This window comes from Chiloscyllium plagiosum, unplaced genomic scaffold, assembly GCF_037043375.1.
Source record: "Chiloscyllium plagiosum isolate Xiang-an unplaced genomic scaffold, Cpla_swu_hap1 HiC_scaffold_11, whole genome shotgun sequence".
In the NCBI taxonomy this organism is placed as follows: Eukaryota; Metazoa; Chordata; class Chondrichthyes; order Orectolobiformes; family Hemiscylliidae; genus Chiloscyllium; species Chiloscyllium plagiosum.
This window is the reverse complement of record NW_028270149.1, coordinates 59,182,106-59,206,015: the sequence shown is the minus strand read 5'-3', so window position 1 is coordinate 59,206,015 and position 23,910 is coordinate 59,182,106. Positions and strand designations below refer to the sequence as shown.

At 39.0% G+C, this 23,910-nt stretch overlaps 1 protein-coding gene across 2 annotated transcripts in view; it reads left to right on the top strand.

Moving 5' to 3' along the window:
- Window positions 1-23,910, top strand: part of drp2 (dystrophin related protein 2) — a 518,740-nt gene that overhangs the window by 235,501 nt on the left and 259,329 nt on the right. The window contains exon 3 of one of the 2 annotated variants that reach the window (XM_087992120.1): window positions 3,730-3,822. The exons of the other annotated variant lie outside the window; for it this stretch is intronic. The gene's annotated coding sequence lies outside the window, so the exon portion shown is untranslated. The remainder of the gene's footprint in view (window positions 1-3,729; window positions 3,823-23,910) is intronic. 2 annotated transcript variants of the gene reach the window in all.

Sequence of the window (23,910 nt, the reverse complement as noted above, 5' to 3'; positions counted from 1 at the left end):
ATGCCAATTCACCTCATATCCAGGAGGCATGCTGACATGTCTCTGATGAAGTCACTATTGGGAAAAAGCCTGCACTAATGGTGTCACCATTACTATTTAATGGCTTATCTCAACAAACATTTGGTATACATCCCAATGTAAAAATTATATTTTGGGCAATCAGTTAGACAACACAATTGCTATAATGATACTATGTGAACAGACACTTTGATAAACTTAGCAGTGTTCTTTTTAAATTTGCACTTATTTTTTACAGTTCCTTCATACATTTTCCAGTTCCAACTGATTTATGCACCTCTCATGCATATGCATATCTGTTCACAATCCCAAAGCATGCCTTACCTCCCTAAAAGGATTTCTTACCTTTATCAAGGGTATTCCAAGATCAAATTTAAAGAGATACCTAACCTCTCCAAAGGGGAAAAGAACTAAGCAATACTCTTGATACCACTCCACACATCTCTTTCCTTCCATCTCTTCCTTTCCATGATGCCATGTCCCATCGTGCAAGCTAATGCCCTCTACCTATCTTCATAACCCTAGGCCAACCTCCTACTTCCACCCTTTCTCCTTTTCACCTTCCATACCAAATCATTAAGTATTCACAATATACATTCACATTGGAGAAAAAATATTAAAAGCCTATATTGCAGAATTTCTACCGACAAAAGTGCATTCATAAATACACACTTTAGTATTTATTGACACTTATTGGCAGGTCTTGATAGGTTGCACAGTTCCAAGAGTTTTAAGCACCTTTTTATGAGAAAAGCTCTCCACAGTTAATAGTCCCAAGGAGCACCTAACCCCTCCTCCCATCCTGCAAACTATCCCCGACTGACACCCGTACGATGTCCTAGGACCATTTTCACAGGGGTATTCTGGCTCTTCAAAAGGATACCCAAGCTATCCACAAGAAATACACTTCTCTTACCTCGTCTAACCTTCACATGCTGGGTTTCAAACTTCAAGGACTCCAAAGTCCAGTTTCAGTGGAGCCAACTGGCCACTTAAATGGCCTACTGCCTGTGGGAACCTCGAATATACAACTTACAGTCCATCCCCAAGAATACTAGAAATGTTGGTTCAATGAGTTGGACTTGGGTTTCTGTCTTTTTTTCCATATTTTTACCACAGTGGAGATGTTCTCCTTAATGGCAAAAACAGGGAGCAGGCTAAGTTCACTACATTGATGCATAGTGTTTAGGAAAATTCTACATTTAATCCAACATTAAAGATGCTGTTTCAACATGTGCTAAAAACTGAACTGAATATTCTGTAACATACAAGAGCTGCTGTGCACTGATGTGGCAGGCGGCAGTATCAGTATGCCAGAAGTTTCCATTTGGATGCTGACTAAGATTTTTTGAAGATTTCCCCAACAGAATGTATTGAAAGGTTGAGCCTTAATGGGGATTGTCCAAATGTCAGGTGCCAGACAGCCAAGAAATCCTTAATTCTCTTGCAATGTCACTGTCTGACAGTGATAATGAGAATTGTGGACAAATTGTTAAGTCTACGATCTCATAGTTGAGCTGAGAAGTGTTTTGCTCATGTTTCAGATCACTGAAACAACAGGCAATTATACATTAATGAGATTGATGCTGAGGAAGTTGTGTGTGATGATATTTAAATCAGTGATTCTTCACGCACATTGGCAGTAAAGAGAAAATTAGAGTTCACAATTTAGGCGCAACACTTGTAGACAAGCTTCATTGCATATATGAGCAGAACAGAACATGCTGCATTTTCTACCAATTATTAACATTAGTACAAAGAACTGTCATATTATTGAACGTATAGTGAATAGAGTATGCTGCATGTGTCTCGTGAGGCTGGCAGCAGGACCATTGCAAATTGGTCCACTGGCCTACTTGCATATCACTAGAACTAACCAAATCCTTCTAGTCTTGGGTCGTACACAATTCCCTCTTTACTTCATAATTCCTACAATGCATGAAAATGCAAATCAAGTGATCCTAACTTCCAGTAGAGCCAAATCCACATTGCCAGACTTACACTAATGACCACCCATTGATAAGGCTGCATCCTTCATAAGAACATTCACTTATTTTTACTCCTGCATTTTTTGTCGAGTGGTTGAAAAAAAGTGTCAAAGGACAGAACAACGAACATGTAATGACCTTCCAGCATATTCAGCTGTTCGACTTTCTTGAAAGACAGATACCTCATGCAATCATAAATGACTCTTGCACAATTAGTCCCTATGTTAAAATTTGGTTTGGCCTCAATACAACCCCATGAAGGATGCAAATTTCACATTTATTCTCTTTTACATATCTTCTAATGTCACAATTTTTAATGAAAAGCTGATTAATGGCTTATTAATGAGCCACTAGTTCTTGCTGTCACATTGCTAACAATAATTAGCCATTTAGGACTAAGATAAGAAGAATTTTCTTCACTTAAAGGGCTGCAGAACTTTGTAGCCTTTGGAAAATTTTATCCGAGAGAGCTGTGAATGCTCAGTTGTTGAATATATTCAAGACAAAGATCAATGGACTTTTAAATATTAATGGAATTAAGGCATAGGGGAATGCAGGAAGGAGGAACAAAGGGAGAAGATATCCAGAACTGTGCAGATTTCAGAAGAGGCTTGAAGGGCTGAATGGCCTGCTTTCACTCCTTTTTTTTATGTTCCCATATACTAACAGTGTGATCATTGTACAATCAAGACAAAAATAGATAATGACTCCTCATTCATCCCATCAGTATTCCAATCAGGGTTACTGTTTCCTCCAAAAGTCAGAGGGCCATTGTATGTGAGGAGACATACATTTTGGCACATGTAGTGACTGGTATTATATTTTGGACAAAAGCAGAGAACTGAGTATACATTTATAGTCTAATTTCTCCTGCTTCACTCTCCTATTAAGTGTAGGTACTAGTTCAGGTCTAGAATAAGATTGAGGTAGGGCCTAATCTCATGCACAGCAAATTTTAGTAACATTATGGGAAATCATTTATTATTTGGGAGTCTTTACAGACAATGCAACAGAGTCCAATCATTAAAAATGATGAGCATAGCACAAATTATGAGAGATTGGAAATTGCAAAAAAGTACCACATTAGATGAACAGAATTAGAAGATTAATTCTCACAGTATGATTGTCTGTGTTAAAGAAGCAAGAGGTATAAAATTAAAATAGCTTGTTGAGTGAATTTGTCTGACAACTAAGGAGAAATTAATTATTTGAAAAATTAAGAACAGTAATCCATAGGACTTTTTTTGATCATGCTTAGTTTATATTTTATTTTGCAACAGGATTTTCTTCACTTAATGCAATATCAAAAATTTGGGCACACCATTTTATAATCAAAAAGCTTTACAAAAAGGTTTTTCTGGCATGATGTGATAGAAAAAATGACAAACCTTTGCTAAGTACACAAACAGTGCAGATAAAGTGTGAGGCATTGAGAAAGAATAAGGCAGGAATTATACAAATTAGAAAGCAAAATACGTGTATAAGGTAGTGTTTCTGCAAAGTGCTTTGTTACCACAACAGAGTCCACTGTGGATTCTTTTGCTAATTTACAAAACTGCTAAATATTGAATTATATGCTGGATTTTAAGAATTTAATAAAGAGGCAATATGTCTACACAGAGAACCAAAATGGGACAATAAGTATACTTAATTGCCAAAAATCTAAAGGTTTAATAAGACCACTGGAACTATACACTAAACTAAAATTCCTCTGTCTCTTTAGCTCCTGCAGGAATACTAAAAGCAAGAGGGAAATCAAAGGCAGAACCTCACAACCTTTCAGTCAGCAATTCCATACTGTGTCTGCCCTCCTGTGGTTAGTGTTACTGTTACTTATAGTTCTTTGTATATTAAATGTGTTTCTTCTTCATTACCACAATGTCACCTGAAGGACTAGTGGAGGAAGAAAAAGAAATGTTCATTACTTAAGAGATAACTAAGTAAGCTGTACTTGCTTTCAAGTCAGCCCAAGAGAATATGCTTCTATCTTGCAAAAAAAAAGCAGTGTTTTCATTCCCCATAAATATCTCATTTAATGAGAGAGAAAAGAAATTAAAGTCTTCAGTTTCATGATTTGAAATTTGATTGAACGATTGCACTAAGATTCCCTACTCCCAGCAGGATCCTGAAGTGAACGTCAGAAGTGATCATAGCCTCTGCATCATTATTCTTTGCATGTAACTCTGAGGATGTCATTGCCCAAGCTACAAGACTTCCACTTATTGACTGAATTAATGAAAGGTATAACCTTCTGCCAAAGAACAGAGAAAAAAATGTTCTATCAATATTAACAAAATAATAAAGAAATAATTGGGTTATAAAGTTTAACCAATATTACATATGTCAGATTTTCTTTTGATTGTGAACTATGATTCAGATTATAGCATCATGGAGTCATAGGGCAAAATGTCCCCAAGCCCTGAATGATGTGGGATATGGTCTTGATGTTGCGAGTGAAAGATCTTATATCCCAGCCAAATCCAAAACTTCACAATGAGATTCTCACTAGTGAGTGTACAGAGCCATATTATCAGGGATTATGCACATTATCACTACAATTATGACTTAATCTTGCCTTATTAATATGCAGTTTCCCATCCCACCACACACCGGTTAAAAAACTAAACATCAGGAATTCCCAGTGGAAGTCAGAGTGGGTACCTGGTAACTCCAGCTCATCACCTATTCCACCAGACCTCTACCGTGGACACCTGGCAGCAACGTCTCAGAGCCCACTGCATCGACAGTGAGCACACGAACCTATGTCCATGGACACTAGCATCAGACATATGCCAGTCTCGTCACATTATCATGGCACACTTCCAATTCACTAACAGAATGCTATTGACTACCATGCTGAATTGTGGAGAGCATCAGCATGTCCCAGTGGATACTGCACAGGGATACACATCTGGATCATGGATGGACAAGGACTGCTTGCTTCCTCTATTAATGCTCACTCACTTTGCACCTACATCGATGCTCAAGGCATCTCTACCTTGCCTTGCATTTATTTGCCTTCTAGTGCACTTTTCCCTCTTCTGCACTTTAAAAGCTTGCAGTACTTCTGTTTTGTCTTATAGTTTAGTACAGACACAAAACCAAGCAGCTTGTCACGGCTGTCAGCAGTTATCAGTTAAGCAGGTGAACTTGTTGCTGTTTGCTAGCATTTTGTCAATCTCACACCTACAACATGTGACAGCAGCCTATGCAGCAAACTCACTGCAAGTGTGTCAACTAAATTGCCATGTCTCAAAGTTGAAGGGAATAGTCCTCATTCAAGTCAAGGGGAACTGTTGTCAGTCTGCAGTCAGTCAAGGGCAGTGCCAGTAAGTCCACGAACAGTCAGAGCACAGTCAGAGATTGCTTGGGGTGGTTAGGATTGGGCGTTGACCTGACTATAGTCTGGGAAATGGGCCACGGTCGGTTCTGGGTTTCAGTGGATTGAGTTAGGGGGACATTGTTGTGGTAGGAATGTAGGGAGAACCAACATTGGAGGCAGTAATCTGGGATACAGAGGGGATGAGGACAGGAAAGGAGGGAAATTCAACCTATAAGGTAAGAAATGCATGGAAGAACATGGGATTATACTGGGTGTTATAGATGGCCACACTGTAAGTAATCTAATCTAATCTACTCCCAAAACCTTGAAAGATGGAGTGTGCATCATGATGGTGGGCATTACCAAACAGTGCCAACAGAGTTCAGGGGGATAAAAATGAGAGATGTTTCCATAGTTTGAGGTGGTGAATGGGACCATGTTGGTTTCAGTAGAGATGGGAGTATTAAGTTCAATGTGTGGGACTCACAGTGGCCATTGTGACCTATATTGCCTTCAATGATCTTGTGCTTGCTGAACGTGACCGACGAATGCAAAGTAGCTGCAATCATGCCCTGTCTGAGTAGAGTCGGTATCTATTTGCTGTCTAAAAATGCAGGTTCCCTGCAGGAGGCCCTTCATGGGATAATTGCATCAATCATGCACTTGTAGAGTGTAGGTTTAAATCATTTGTAATCATGTCATCCTGCATGTGAATCACATGCAATGTGTATTGTGTGTGGTATAAAAATGTTGGTCACAAATGCGAGATATAGTTTGGTGTTTATATATACTTTAATATTAATTAATTTTGAGTTTTCAATTTTGATGTAGTGACATATGGATTTCCTGTTTGTCTGAAAGATTAACTTGTAAATAATTCTGTATTCATGGTGATCTATTTTAAATAACAAATGGGGATTTGTTTCTATTGTATCTTGCGTCATTTCAAGAATTGCTTAAAATATTTCTTAAATGTTGTCAGCATTACTGCCTCTACCATTCTTTCTGGTGATGAATTCTATTTTCTTCCTCAAATCCCTTCTGAATTTTCAGCTTCTTACCTTAAAACTGTGTCTTCTGGTTATTGTCCCTCTACTAAGTGGAAAGGTTTCTTCATATCTACTCTATCTTTATACTTCATAATTTTTTGAATCTCAATTAGGGTTGGCCTTCTTTGTTCTCAGGAAAACACCCCTAACCTGGCTACACCCTCTTCATAGATGAATTCCTCCTGCCCAGTTAACATTCTGATGACTCTTCTCTGTACACTCTCTCCTGCAATCATATCCTTTCTACAGTGTGCCAACCACAACTGTACACAGTACTCCAGCTGTGGCCTAATTAATATTATATTCAGCACTGTCATAACCTCTTCGTTGTTGCACCCAATGCCTCAACTAATAAATGCAAGTATCCAATAAGACTTCCTAATCTTTCCTGCTGCCTATGGATATGCATTGCATTTTCTCTGCTTCCTAAGGTCCTTTCATTGTATATTCCTTTGCCTTGATAGCTCTTCCAAAATGCATCATCTCAGACTTTTTAGGATTAAATTCCATTTACCACTGTTCTGCCCATCTATATTATCCTATAGTCTAGGAGTTTCCTTCTTCTATTTACCACACCACCAATTTTTGTGTCACCTACAAACTTACCGATTATACCTCCTACTCTCATGCCTCGATCATTACTGATCTAGCAGCAAAAAACCCAACCTCAAATATGAACTATACACAGGCTTCCAATCGCAAATGTAGACTTCAAACATCATTCGCTTCCTCCTGATGGTAAGCCAATTTTTATTCTCATTTGCCAAATTGTCCTGGATCCCATGGACTGTTACTTTCTTGAATATCAAGCCCTTGTCAAAGACTTACTGAAGTCCATATAGGCTAAATAAACTGCACTATCCTCATGTACATACCTAGTCACCTCCTTGAAAAGTTTAATCAAATTTGTTAGTCTTGATTTCCCGCTGACAAAGCTGTGCCAACTAGCCTTGATTAATCCTTGCTTCTCTATGTAAGGATTAATTCTATGCCTTAAATAGTTTCCTAATGGTTTTCCTTATACTGATTGGTCTGACTGGCCTATAATTTCTGATAGGTCTGACTGGCCTATAATTTCCTGGTTTATCCTCACCTCCTTCCTCGAATCTTTAGCTATCCTCCACCCCTCTGGGACTCCTCCTGTAGTCAGAGAGGATTTAAAAATTAATGTCAAAGTCTCTGCAATTTTCCCCTTTGCCTCCCAAAACAGTTTGGGATACATGTCACCCTGGCCTGGGGACTTAACTACTTTTAAACCTGCTCAAACCGCTAATACCTCCCCTTTCTTAGTGTTAGTTTGTTTAAGTCTATCAAATTCTCCCTCTTTAATTTTTTATCCCAACATTGTCCTTCTCTATAGTGAGTGCAGATGAAAGTATTCATTTAAAACCTTGCCTATATCCTTCAGCTCCAAACACAGATTGCTACTTCTGATCCCGAATGGGCCCTACTTTTTCCTGGTTTTCTTTTCTTGCCCCTAATATCCTTCTAAAATCCTTTTTGATTTTCCTTCATTTTGCCCATGTTTTTGAGTGATTTCCACTCTACTAATGTAGACTTTTTAACAATCTGTTCACAGTCCATTATGTCCAGATCTTGTCTTACCATATTAACATCAGTGTTGCCACAATTTGGAACCTTCACTTCAGGTTCATCTTTGTCCTTTTCTATAACTACCTTAAATCTGACTGAGTTATGGCTACTGCCACATCTATCACTTGCCTGGCTTCATTACCTAAACTTAGGTCCAACATTGCCCCCCTCTTGTAGGACTTACAATGTGCTAGCTTAAAAAGGTCTGTGGAAAATAATTTTAAAAATTTACACCTATGAACTTTTTTTACACTGTCTATCCCAGTTAATACTGGGGAGATTGAAATCCCCTATTACTAGACCATAATTTTCACATTTGTTCGAGATTTACCTTCACATCTGACCTTATATCTGTCCCTGACTGTTTGGGGTCCACATTACATTCCCTGCAATGTGATTGCCCTCTTTTTTTGTTTTAGTGTGTTTTACACATATTGCCTCATTGGAGGAATCTTCCATAATATCATCCTTCCTTATTGTAGTAATTAACCGCTCGATCAATATTTCGATACCACCTCTGCTTTTATAATCCCCCTATGTCGACTGAAGATTCTATGCATTGGTCCCTTTCTAGACCTGTTTGTCTCTCTCAAGTCATAGCAATGATATCTTATTCCCATTTGCTAATCCACCTTACTTGCAAGACTCCCCATATTAAGGTAAATGCCATCCAATCTTGCCATGTTCCATTATGCTTTAACACTGCCTTCCAGAAAGACTTTGCTTGCTTTTTATACTTGCCTGTGCGTCATCCCCTATTGATTATCAAACTGTATCCTATCACCCTGCCAAATTAGTTTAACCTCTGACAAAAGCACTTGCAAAACACCCTCTACCTTATTCCTCTTTGCAAGGATGTTGGGCCCTTTCCAGTTCAGGTGCAACCTTTTGAACCTATATAGGTATCAACTTCCACTGAAATGGACCCAGCTCTTCAGCCATGCATTCACTTACTCTGTTGACTATTACTGTGCTCGCATGGCACTGGGAGTAATTCAGAGATCACAACCTGCTTTTCAATCAGCTGTCTAGCTCCCTAAATTCATGTTGCAGGATATCATCCCTCTTTCTACCCATCGCACTGCTATCTATGTGAACCGTGATCTCTGACTGTTTCCCTTCCACCTTCAGAATGCCTTGCAACCATGGAGTGACATCCCTGGCCCAATGAGCAATGCACCATCCTGGAGTCACATCTGCAGCCTATATGTATTCCCCACTTTAGAGTCTCCTCCCACTACTTAATTTCCAATCTTTGTCCTCCCGCTTGTCCAGCTGGCCTGTGGCTGTACTTCCCAGAGGAACAATCACTGTCATAGATTTCCAACAGAGAGAAACTTTCCTGAATGGGAAGCACTCTGGAGATTTCTTGACAACCTGCCTGTATCCCTTCTTCCTTAAGCTGCAGAGTGACCTCATCTAAAACCATGTTATCCACTTACTGTCAGTGTCTGGGTGCATTGCTGTGTCTCTGGTCAATGCTCAAGCTCTGAAACCCAGCATTTAAGCCATTCTAACAGGTAGCACTTCCAGCAGATGTGGTTATCCAGACTGCCAAGGATAAGTATGATTGGCTAACTAATAGAAGACAGAGGTAGCATAAAGAGGGTATTCTAAGGATGGTGACCTGTAACTAGGAGACTGCCACAGGGATGAATGTTGGATCCACAATTGTTTACTAAATACATTAGTAACTTGGATGAGGAAGGTGAATATACTATTGCCAAATTTGCAGTTTGGCAGGAAAAATGACAGAACTGGCAAATTTTATTCATTGTCATAATCTCCATCAATGCAGGACATGGCAAATTGAAATTATGGAGCTCAGCAATGCAAGGGAATTAAATTAGGAGATAAAGGAGATGGATTTTGCTGAGATGCTAAAAACATATCTGTTTTAAAAGTCTGAAAGAGCTTAGCTTTCAAAGATTATCCAGAGACATTGTGTTCACGCTTCAAGAGTTATTAAGCTGCTGCATTATTTTTCCTTCACTAAGGAGCAAAGAACAATTGATGGGTCTCATTGTGAAAATTATATATTGTTAATTGGTGTGCATTATGTCATAAACAAATTATGGTCTATTTGTCTCAATAAGAATGCTTTTTGTCTTCTTTCTGTAAAAAGAGGAGAATTAATCTGTTGCCATGTGCCATATTTTAATAGTCACTGTAAATATTAGGGTTCTTTATAATGGGTCTTAAGCCAGATTCTAACAGAAGACAGTGCAGTCTAGATTGTAGCTGAATTATGAGGACTGATTTTGAGTGTGGCTGGTGATACTGAATCAAATGAATATTTAACATCAATGCCTTCAAATGGCAATAATTTCAGATGGTATTTATTCCAAATAATGCCAACCTTTACAATGAAGTAATATTGTCTTGCATCTACTGTTAAATCAAATATCTCTGATGATCTATTACATCCTGAGATTTATTAATTTGAATACATTCATCATCACCCACTCAGACTTGTCATTGTGTCCCAGTTTTGCAAATTTGTCTTTGCATTTCATCCTCTGGTCTCCTAATCATCCCAGCAGTGCTTCTCTGATCATTTTTTAGTTCAATATCTTAGACTCAAGTTTCTAAAACAACATTTGATACTCCAGATGCAGCTTGGAAAACCAACAGATTGATAACATCTTTAAAGCTACACTTTAGTCTTCTTTTTACGTAGATTAACATGTGATTAGTTTTCTTAACAGCAGCCAGGAAATGGATTGATGTCCTCAGAGATTTATGACTATTGGCTACCAGCCACTTTTTCTGGTTAGCATTTTCTGACTTATCTCATATTTTCTTAGTCCTTAATTACTAACTTTATAATTATTGGCATTAAACTGAATCTGCCAGTTGTAGATCCAAATCTGTAAAGTGATCCAAGCTTGTTTAATGTGTTTCCCCATTTCACTTTTGTAACCATCTCTGCTATTTTTGTGTTATTGAATTGAAGCTGCTCTTCTAAATCATTTATGAAAATGTCAAAAAGTATGGATCCTATTATCAATCTATGTCGGATCCCATTCTTTGTAACCCTCAATTCAGAATACTTTGCATCTATGACAAATTCTTGATAGTGGACTGCTGTTTTACAATTGGGATCCTGTATCATCTTTGCATTCACAAGTGTACAAGTTAATAAAGAGCAATCAGGAACAGAAACCTCTTTTCTTCCCCCTTCTGATTAGATTAGATTCCCGACTGTGTGAAAACAGGCCCTTTAGCCCACGCCGAACCTCCAAAGAGTAACTCACCCAGACCCATTTCCCTCTTACTAATGCACGTAACACTATGGGCAATTTAGCATGGCCAATTCACCTGACCTGCACATCATTGGACTGTGGGAGGAAACCGGAGCACCCAGAGGAAACCCACACAGACACAGGGAGAATGTGCAAACTCCACACAGACAGTCACCTGAGGCAGGAAACGAACCCGGGTCCCTGGTACTGTGAGGCAACAATGCTAACCACTGAGCTACCATGCCGCTCTTCTCCTCCCTACTTCATGGGTGCTTGTCAGTTTTTGTAATTCTATGATTGCTTCAGTTAAGAATAGCTAACTCAACAAACGTAAGGAATTGAATCTGTGGTGACATTGCTCAGTACAATAGAATGGATGCACTTTATCTATGACCTCATAATTCAGGTTAATCCATTAAATTATGTCTATCACATGCTTTCTACTGACAGAAAAAGGATGTTGTGTATAAGAATATGTTAAATATTTATTCAAAAATACAGAATTTTTTTCAACAATGGATTCTTTTTGCTTCAAAATTACAATAGATTGGTTATCTTGCCAAATTTTAATTAGCTAATTTAAATCCATCCAAGGAATTAATTCAGTAATTGCTTCACAATGTTTTTTTCTGCCACGCTAATGTACTTTGAAAGAGTTGCTATGGACACGGATAGTGAAACAAAATTACTGTCAATTCCTACCAAATAGGCTTCACATAAAAATTATTCCATCATACATTTAATTTGCATCTATCTCTATGGAAATTGCGTTTTCACTCTCCATGTGATATTGCCTGTACTCAATTTGAGCCTCAAAAAATTAAGTGAATATGGAAAATATATGGTATGCAGTGTGTACATTTCCTCAGAAAAATCCAGCAAGACTGTGACAAACTTGATTCCTTGGCAAAAAATTGTGAAGTAGAAATTTGTAGATTGATTCCTGAATGATTATGTCTGTTGTTGAGTGAGGCCTGACATCGGCTGAGCATAAGGCCTCATTCTAACTCAGTTGGTGAGGTTGGGAGGGGAAATCAAGTCTGCTGCAGATTGGCAGAATCTGTTGAAAGGGTTAGCTACTCGCATCAGTGATTGGGTGAGACTGGGCAGCGGCTGGAAGAAACCGATGTTTCTAAATGCAGAACAGGTACAATTCATTGATTTTGTAAAATGAGAGCAACTTAACAGTGGCCTAATCTTTTAGCATTCTGTTTGGTATGTTTTTTCAGATTCAGTTGCACCAATGTACTTACTACCTTTTAACCAGTTAGTTCTGTCTGTAAAGTCCCTTGTGAATCAGTTTACTGGTCATTGGCCAAAAATAGTGATATTGGCCGGTTACCCATTTGCACACTGTTCTTATTACTGCTTGCATGAACATTATTGAGGTATTGTTTGTAAAGAACTAGAAATTAATTTGCCAGGAATCAATTGTATATGTAAATGTTTCCTGGGACTTTAAAACCTAGCCAATGTCAGTTAATTGCACCAAGATACTGGACATAATCTTCTAACCAGGCAGCATGGGAAACTCTATTGTATGCAAAGATCTCTAGCCTTTTCAAGTCTGAGGTGTTATTATTTCTAACCTATGAAAACCAGAAGATATTCAGAAGCCAAAGAGAAGCAGGAGTAATTAGAGCAATGTTGTTTTGCCTTTCGCACTAGTTTCAAATATCCAGTTTTCCAGTAATCGCACCCATATATAATGGAGATTCAAGGCTGCAAGCCAATCAGCTATGTGCAGACATTAATTTAAAAAGCATATTGAAAAGATTCATTAAGCAGTTATGAGGCCATTTCTGCAGCATTTGTCTGTTTTCATGTTGCTACGTAGATGTTTGAGGTCATTGTTGCACTGGAGTTTTCCTTCCAAGCAATGCCAGCCATAATATCAATGGAAATCTTGGGAGCATCAACACACATTTAGGTTTTCTGTGGAAAGAGGAAGTTCCAAAAAGGAGCCAATAAGACAAGCTGCTTCAGAAATGTTCATACACTGATCCTTGATACCAGCATTAAGTGACAGGGACGCCAAATCTCAGGGAATGCTGTAACAACAAACAAAGCTTCTTTGAGGTTCTCCCATTTCACTTGTGGTTTATTGTTTTTTTTATCATCTTACTCTATCTCTTCCAGCCAGTCATCCATTTTTCATCTGTCCTTCGGTAGTTAAGTCTCTTGCCACTGTATCCTTCTATTTAGTCTTAGACTATTCTCTTTTTTTCTTGGAAGTCCCATCTCCATGACTCCATGCTTTACATTTCCTCTCTCGCCCTCTGACATGTCACCATGCCATTTCAATCTTTTCTCAGCTAAGTTCTTTGATACTTCTACAATCCTTGATATACTAATTCCTGATCAAACAAGCAGACAAATGACACTTGTACACATGTACAGTAAATCATAGCATTAGTGAAACTGTAAGGCAAACTTCATGATTGATATGATTCACAAGCCAACATAGTCTGCTCAACCATGCACCTGAATATAGTACAACTAGCTCTTTTCCAATGTCCACCATGGGAAGTGCTCTTCACAAGACTGCATAGTGAAATTGTGTCATTTGTTGCAAAAATAAATTTGTTGCAACTAACAGGCAGCATAAGGCTGATGTAGCCAACAAGAGTGAGGATCAATCTGTTTCCACCTTCCTCCATGGTACACTGTTAACCTATGGAAATAATCCCATTGCTTCCACAGCCCCCCATGAATCATCACCTTCAATTCAGTAGCTATTAAAGGGGAGGTTGGATGCAGGGCTTCTTCATTATTTGCCTGCAGGTTCAGAAGATTTTCATAATCCTATTTATCACCACATTAGCATAAAGGCAGCTTTTCTGCAACTTACTCATGTTATTTGTTGAAATACAGTTTTATCAGTCATTCAGTAACATTTCATGGAAGGGGAAGTCAAAAAACATAGATATAAATGTGAGTCAACCCTTCATTGGATACCAGCCAGTTGGAAATCTATGTTATGACCCAATTATAGCATTGCAAGAACTTAAATGTTAATGCCAGATTAGAAACACAGAAAAATGTAGTCTTGGGCCAGGTTAAGTGGGCATCTGAACCCAGTGTAACCCCTTATCAATGTTGAAGAATGAAACTAGATCGTACTGTTTCCCATTGTTACCTTGCTGCCTCCTCTCTGCTAACTTCCCAATTCAGGCTTTTAAAAGTTACTCACTGAAAAAACACGGTAATAGTGAAGTCGCTGGTGATTAATTGATTGATCCAGTAATTTGAAAGGGCCGCTGGACTTTTAATTTCCAGTTTTTAATCAGATGGAATTCAGGGAAAGGAAATGAAATGCAAAAGCCGGAGGAAGCCTGTGTTTGCTTCGATAACTTATATCTCAGATCATTTTCCAAAACTCAGAGGACACAGCATTGTTAGGATAACTTCTCAATGAATCATTCTAATCTGAAGTAGTTTAGTTTTCAAATTAAGTTAATAGAAACTAGACATCAAAGACCTGTCAAAATTAAATGCGCAGGGTTTAAATGCTATGCTATTAATTTGGAATGAAATATTAATGATACAGTAGGAGTACATTTTATTTTTAAATGTGGCTAATTAAAGTTTTCTCTTATGAAAGTCTGTCAGCACAATCTTTGTGGAACTTAAAAGATAAAGACAAGGCTATCAGCAACTTATATTTAACAGCCCTACTTTGTTGCAAAATGTAACCTGTATATACTTGATTGTAGAAAATAAAGGGGTGATCTCATCAGTGTGGTTAAAATGATAAGGACAGCCAGTAACAGAGATACAGATGAACCTTATCTTCTCATAGGGGTTGGGGTAATCATAATAATGTGGGTAACTTAAAACTAGAGCTAGTATATTCAAGGGTGGAATCAGAAAGATATTTTCACCCAAAGGGGAATTGAAATCGGAATTGACACCCTCAAAAGACTAGCACAATTGGTACTTTTAAGCATAAAATCAACAAATATTTGTTAGTTAAAGGTACCAAAGGACATTGAAGAAAGGTCAGAATTGGAGATGTGCTTTGATGATTGTAGGGTTTAGTTCCACTTTCAAACTCACAGATAAGGAACCAGTGTATACCTAAATACAGCAAAACATGATGAACATTATGCTTGGGCTGATATGTGGTTTCATTCCAGGTGTGATCATCACCACCAAGAAAGATTATAATCACTTGCCTTTGACAGTCAATGTCATTGATAAATGCCCACCATCAGCATCCTGAGAATTACAATCGACCAGAAACTTAACTGGGCCAGCCAAATAAAATACTATGGCGAAAACAGCAGGTCAGCAGCTACTGTTCTGTGTCCACTGGCTTACATCCTGACACCTTAAATCTTTTTGTCTATCTGTAAGGCACAAGGCAGGAATGGAATAGATTACTCTCCACTCATCTGTACCAATGCAGCTCCAAGAACACTCAAAAAAATTCATCACCATCCAGGACTAAGGAATCCCCTTGACTGGTACCACACCCACCACTTTAAACAGTCACTATGTTTACAATTGATTTGCAGTGGCAATAATGGTTAGCATTTAAACACTGCAGCGTAGCCACTCAGCTAGCCTGCTTGACAACACCTTCTAAATCTGCATCCTCCCCACCCAGAGGAATACAGGCAGAATTGGGATGCAATTACCTGCAAGACCACCTCCAAGCTACACACCCATCCTGACATGCCATTTCTTCATTGCTGTTCGGCAATAGTACTTAAAATCGTTCCCTAACTCACTGGGTTTAGCCACACCATACAGACTATAGCATTTCAGTCTGTTCACCACTGTCTCTTTGAGGGCAATTATAGATATCAGCAAATGTTGGGCTTGCCAGCAACACTCACGTTTTATTAACTAGTGTAAAAGCGTAAACTGTATTAAATTATTAAACTTAATAAAGTTTATTTAAGTCAGTCAATACTCTGGCTCTGCATTTACCCTCTAAAGCCTTTTCAGAACCTTGCATGTTTCAAAACCCCTTCAAAATCCAATATATTTCACAGTTTGTTGGGAATGAACAGCCAGAGGTCGTGGTCCTTATCAGTACCAGCAACACAGATAGTAAGAGAGATAAGGTCCTGATACAGATTTCGTAGCCATAAGAAAGAAGCTAGCAGTCAAAACTTCAAAGGTGGCAATCATTGGCCTCCTGTCAGTGCCACATGCTTGTGAGAACAGAAATGGGAGGGTAGAGAAGATGCATGTTTGGCTGAAGAGATCCTTCAAGGGGCAGGACTTTACACTCCTGGGACTTTGAGATTGGTTTTGGGATTAGTTGGAACTAAAAAGGCCATATCTGTTGAACCTCAACAAGGCAATGTCTTTAGGTCGCAGATGCTGTTAGCTCATGCTACTGGGGAAAATTTAAACTAACTTGACAGGGGAATAGGTACCAAGATGTACCATTAGAGAGGAAAAACAATGTTCAGACAGAAATGTAAAAGATACATGACTTCAAAGTTAACCCTCGGGAGTCAAGAAATTGAATAATTGGCTTGTAGTTCATCAAAAATCACGAGGTAGAATCATTTAATTGCACAGATTTGTCACAATAAAGCATGTAGTAGGTATGGTTTAGAAATTGTATTTTGATCAATTTTGGACTGATTCTACTTTTTTTCTCTAAGTATTCGCACCATCAGTAATTTAACGTGGCTTGGATGTGTGATGTGAAGAATTGTTACTTTCGGGCACAGAGACTGGAAACTTTCCATGTTGGGAACAGACTGCACTTAGAACTGTACCCTGCTGGCAATTTAAGACTTCTATAAAACAATTTAAATCAGACAAATATTAAATTCAATACAAAATAATGTCTTCAGTTATTAGCAACCAATCAATTATTGTAGCCTTCACGAAATAGCTTCTTCAGACTAAGCAATAAAACAATGTTCATTCATACAGTAATTGTTATACGATGAAAACTCTCTTAGAGCACTTTGCAGAAATGAATGATCATTGGCAGGAAGAAAGCGGGCTTGTTCAAGGGCAGGTGAAAATATAAAGGAAGAAGTTTCAACACAAACCTTTGACAGCAGCACAAAAGGATGAGAAGGATGAACAGAAGTTGATGATGTTTCAGAGGACAAATGTATTGTGGCTGATGGAATGACTATCAGTGGTAGAACTAACAGAATTTGAAAGTTATGTGTATAAATATGTAGCTGGAAAAAAAATTGCAAAGTTGTCTTTGGATCAAACAATGTCCAAATGAAGACAAGGATTTTGTTACATAACATACAACTACATATATATGGCAATAATAACTTTCTATTATTATAAACATTAATAATAATATTGAGTTCTAATGAAATTGTTACTGTTTACATTGCATATTTCCAGCATCTGCAGTATTTTGGTTTCACATTTTGTCAATGTTTGCGTAGAGGAACCCAATGAAAGTCAAGGAAGTGGATGAAGTTCCTAATGAGTACTTCAGGTCGGTATTCACCAAGGAGAGGGACATGGTAAGATTTGGGAAGGGAATGTCAATATGACGAAGGATGAATTGTTGTGTGTCTTGCAAAGTATTAAAGTAGATCTGTCCCCGAGGCCTGATCGGATCTATCCCAGGATACTGAGGTAGGAATGGAGGTGATTGCTAGAGTCTTGAAAGAGATCTTTGTATCCTCTTTAGCCACAAGTGAGGTTCCAGAAGACCGGAGAATAGCCTTATATCAGGAGTAGGGAAATTATTGGAGAAGGTTCTTAGGGACAGGATTTACTTGCACTTGGAGAAAAATGGATTTCTTAAGGATAATCAGCATGGCTTTAAGCATGGTCTTGTCTCATGAACTTAGTTGAGTATTTTTTAAGGAAATTATGAAGATAATTGATGAGAGTAGGGCAGTGTATGGTGTCTACATGGTCTTTACTAAAGCATCTAACAAGGTCCCTCATGGTAGGCTGGGCCAGAAGATTAGATCACATGGCATCCATGGTAAGTTGGCAAGTTGGATACAAAATTGTCTCGGTCGTGGAGGACAGAGTGTAATTGTGGAGGGGTGATTTTCTAACCAGACTTCTGTGACCAATGGTATTTGTCAAGGTAAATACAGGGACTTCTGTTGTTTATCATTTATATAAATGATTTTGATGAAAATGTATGTGGTCAGTAAGTTTGCTGATGACACAAAAAATGGTGGACTTGCAGATAGTAAGGAAGGTTATCAGAGGATACAGCAGGATATAGGCTACTTAGAAAATTGGGTGGAGAAACAGCAGGTGGAGTTTAATCCAGACAAGTGTGAAGTGAATCATTCCAGGAAGTCAACTCAAGTGAAAAATATACAATAATGGCAGGAATCTTAGGCATATTGATAGACAGAGGTATCTTGTGGTGCAAATCCTCAGCTCCTTGAAAATGGCAACATAAGTGGACAAGGTATTAAAGAAAGCATGTAAGCATGCTTAATTTCATCATTTGAGACATTGAGTATAAACGTTGCCAAGTCATGTTGCCACTGTATAAAACTTTAGTTAGGCCTCATTTGGAGTGTCGTGTGAAGTTCTGGTCACCACACAATAGGAAGAAGTAGAAGCTATAGAGAGGATGCAAAAGAGGTTTCGCAGGATGTTGCCTGGATTGGAGTGTATTACTATATGGAGAGGTTGGATAAACTTGGCTAGTTGTTGCTAGAGTGTCAGAGGCTGAGGGGACAACCTTATAGAAGTATATAAAATTTGGAGGCATAGATCAAGTGGATAGTGAGAATTTTGCGCTGGGGTGGACATGTTAAACACTAGGGCTATATTTTTGAAGAGAGAGAGGAAAAGCTTATTGGAGATGTGCAAGGAAAGCTTTTTTACACAAACATAGAAGGTACCTGGAATGTGCTGTCAGGGGAAGTGATAGAATCAGAGATAATAGAAACATTTAAGAGACACTTAGACAGCTACATGAATGGACTATGTGCAGGCAGATGCGATTAGTTTAGAATGGCATCATAGTGGGCAAAGATGTGGTGGGCTGAAGTGCCTGTTCCTGTCCTGTACTGTTTTATGTTCTATCATGGAGGCCTGGGACTGTGTCTGGAATAAGACACATAATTTGCAGTGGGCAGAAGTATGATATCTAACCAGAAAAAAATTGAAACTTGAAATGTGGCCTTGGATCTCTGCAGTGGGTGAATGAAAGATAAAATCTGAGACTAGCAATATCTTAGAACTGAAAGAAAGTGACTCATCAGTTCAGAGAAAAGAAACTCAGCCTGGGATCAGAAAGCAGGCAGATGCTTGAGTTGAGGAAGCAGATAGTTGAGGAAAATGCCTTGGATATGCTATTGGGATAAAATCCAATGCCTTTGCAGGCTGAAGAGAAATGAAATGCATCCATCTTTTATGAGATATATTTTAGTATTTGGTGCAATATAAAGCTGGATGACACCAGGTTCCATGTGAAAGCTAGCTCCATTCTTGAGAATGATTTCACCAAGAACAATACATCAATGAGAAGAAGAATTGATGAATGTCACCCTAAGCCATTTAAGATAAAGATTTTGTTAAAGTTGTTTGTGGAAACTGAAGGAACGTGACCATTCTTTCTATTTATGTACAAATTCTGATACCATTCAAACATTTCCCCACCTACCCCCTGCCTGCTGTTCCAAGTTTTCTGTACTTCCAACCTCATGCCTGAGGTTTGGCTCCATGGAATATCTTGTATAAGACAGTCAGTACTTTAAAGGGGTAATTAACATCATAAGATAGCCTCTGCCCATCAGGACATAACGGAGTATTCCTGGGAAGAGCAAGCCAGTACAGTTGTTATAGCTGTAGTGCTAAGTCCATGTCGCTAGCAGTAGCATGTACTTTCCCTTCAGTTAGTCTGATCTCTCAGAAGACACCCTCATGCATCTAACTATTAAATTTCTACTTCTATTTGGCATCCTCATCCATCAGCATTGAGGATGACTTGCTTCCACTCGGTAGGGGAGTGGGCTGGGCCCTGTACTGGTTGGAGCCACAGAATCTACCTTAGGTGGGACAGGTGGTGTGTTCTGAGGTGGATGGATAGGGCATTTTGGATTCTGCATGTCTTTCTGCTGCTTGTGATTGGACTCCACATCCTCCGCTCAAAGTGACATTCAAAGTGTTTGGTATCTTTGCAATGCATCTTCTCTAGTTTCTGTGTTCAAAGGCAAGCATGATGATTAGATCAGATTACTTACAGTGTGGAAACAGGCCTGCGGCCCAACAAGTCCACACTGACCCTCCAAAGAGCAACCCACCCAGACCCATTCCTCTACATTTACCCCCTCACCCAACACTACGGGCAATTTAGCATGGCCAATTTACCTAACCTGCACATTTTTGGACTTTGGGAGGAAACCGGAGCACCCGGAGGAAACCCAGGCAGACACAGGGAGAATGTGCAAACTTTACACGACAGTTGCCTGAGGCAGGAATTGAACCCGGGTCTCTGGTGCTTTGAGGCAGCAGTGCTAACCACTGTGCCACCGTGCTGCCCAATTTTGTTACATTTGTTTAGGGAGGCTTTTGGGGTTTCCTTGTATCATTTCCTCTGCCCTCCTGGTAAATACTTATTATTGTGGAGCTCACAGTATAGCCCTTGTTTAGGGAGTGTGGTGTTGGGCATATGGACAATATGACCTACCATTGCAGCTGGCCATAAGTTACCAGTGCCTCAATATTGGGAATACTGGTCTGGGAGAGCAACTCACATTGGTACACCTATCCTGCCAGTAGATTTGGAGGATTTTGCGAAGGCAGCATTGATGATATCTCTCCAAGGATTTGAATGTCTGTTCTACACGGTCCAGGTTTCTGATATATACAGGAGGGTGGGGACTCTGTGGACCATGAGCTAGGTACTGGGTTTGACATCTCTGTTCCTTTAAACACTCTGTTCCTCAGGCATCTGAAAGCTACACTGGAGCATTGGAGTTGATGGTAGATTTGATTGTCAATGTCTGCTGATACCACGAGGAGGACCCTGATGTATGGGAAACAATTGGGTTGGCTGTGGAAGGTTGAACTGTTTCCTGCTGATCCTAAAGGTTATCTGCACTCCAGCAGGGAGTTTCATGGAGTTGGGGGTGGAGTGTTCCAGTGAGGAATTTGGAGAAGAGTATTAATGCTATCTTGCAACACACTACTCATTGCCATCTCAGCTCACCTCCAAATTCCTATGAGGTTGAAAAAGCCATCTGGCAGCTGTAAAACAACAGGATCTCTGCCTCAGATGGAATTCCTGCTGAAGTGTTCCAGTACAATGGAGAGGCAACCCTGACATGAATCCATTACCTCATCATTCTTGTCTGGAAGGAAGTGAGTATGTTGGAGAACTCAAAGGTGTTGTAATGGTGACTGTCTTCAAGACAGGAGAAAGGTCTCACTGTGGAAAATACAGAGGGATTTCCCTACTGTCCATCACAGGAAAAGTCATCACCAGAATCTTCCTCAACCATCTCCTCCCAGTGGCTGCACAGAGTGGCTTCTGCCTGTCAAGAGGCACAATGGACATGATTTTCAGTGCACGACAAATCCAAAAAAAAATTATAAGGACAGCACCGTCCTGTGTACATTGCCTTCTTTGATCTCAGTAGGTCTTCCAACTTTGTTAATCATGAGGGATTGTAAAATATGCTCCTCAGATTTAGCTGCCTGCAGAGCTTCGTGATGATTCTCCACCTGCTTCACAATGATATACAAACCATAATCCTCACCAATGGATTCATCACAGAACCAATACCAGTGCAAACTGGGGTTCAAACAGGGCTGCATCATTGGACTATGTAACAATCCTTTACTGCTTATTAAAATTGAGCCTACCTTCTGCTGAGGATGTCATGTGGGCATCCTTCCACACTTGGGCTCATGAACTTAGACAAATACTAATATGAAGGACCTGTGGCTGTGAATCGATCCAAGGCATTTCATGTTTAAGAGAATGTGACCACATACTTTAATACGATAGTAGTGGAGGTAGACACCACAACTAAATGTGCTGGAGCTGATATCGGATTATTTACCTTACCTCACACCTTGTCTTCCTGTTGGCAAGTTTCCATTTAGCATTGACAGGTTTAACATTTTATTTTAATGAGGCTCAATCACCAAATTTGTTCAGGCCATCCACTGCAAGATCAGCAGGAGGTTGATTGTCTCACCCAATGTCTATCTAAATCAAAAAGTGACCCCATGATCAGCCTAGCATTTGTTGCCCCCAGCTATTAGCTGTGCCTCCATACTGGTCAATTTCTATTGACAGGCAGAGATACTTAGCTCTCCATGATGTTGAAAGAGACGCTTTTACATTAAAATGAAAACATGTCAGGAAACCCAAAATAATGTATATCTTCAATCAAAACATGTCTGAAGAGTACTGTCACTTTGTATTAGACCATTATTAACTGCATGAGTACTTTATGTATTCCATTAATGGGGATAAGCTAAATAAAAGTACCTTGAAGGTCTCTTGCACTGCGGACAGTTGCGTGCTTTTAATCTGATATTAATGTTGTCCTTATGTATTTTTTACAATCTGTAATTTCTCATGCTGTCACACCTGCTCCAGCAGTAACAATGTTGAGTGAAATATCAGTAAACTTTTGCCTGAAGATATATAAATATCTGAGATCCAAAACATTAGTTTATTTGTATGTACATTGAATAAACTTTATTGATAAGCTATCCTTATCCGCTACCCACAATAAACAGGTTTGGTTACGAGTCCTGGGTTAGGAGAATAATTTCTTATTAAACTTCAGGTGACCAATTAGTAATTCCAGCTTTGGTAAGGTCTTTCACTGCCTATACTGTGTGATAAAAATAAAGTGGTAGGAAAGTACAAACCTCTATAAACCAAATAAAGTTTACAGATTTTGGGATTGTCTTAGATATTTGCTAAGACTCTATGGCACTGGTCATTCTTGCTAATGGAGCCCATGCCTTGAATTTCAGAAATACGTCTATATTGTTCAACTCCTAACTACATCATAGTGTAATCCCAGGGTGTTTGACTGGCAATCCCACATTAGGGAGCAGGCTGACTTCCACAGTACTTACCTGGAACTTTAGAAACTTTAATACCTAACCTAACATCTGAGTATCTTTTGTGATGTGTTTTTTATGCCCACATCCATGAATGTGGGTTTAAGTTAGAATGGTCAAGGAGAAGGCAAGGTCAATAACTGCCTTCATGCTTAGACTTCTGTAGAACTCTGTTTACTGCATTGTAATACCATATATGGTAATCTGAGGTAAAACAGCTTTAATATCACTGTTGCAACATAAAGCACTATTCATTGAATGTTATCTTTCTTCTAATTTCTATCTCTCCACTTCCTAAAGCCACCCACACTGTGCAATCTATGCCCATTGGGGAGAAGCTCCTTTTACCTGATTGCTTTTTTCTGAATCAATGCATCTTAAGTATGTTTCTGAAAAACTTTCTTAACTTGCTTTTTGATAACTTTTCCATCTAGTACATAATGTAAACCTGCAAAATCGCTGTCAGAAATTTTTACTCTGCTTCTCAGCCAAGTTTTCAGGTTTTTCCTCGAAGGGATTGAATCTATCTTTGATGCTCAATAAATCGGCCTTTTCTCATGAATGTTCAATCCTGTTTTATCCCCTTGACTGCTCGAGGGCTTTTACTGATCTTTCTGTTTTTCCTTTTTCTATTAAAAGATTGCTCCCCCATTACTGCTGTAAAAAGCTTTTATTGACTT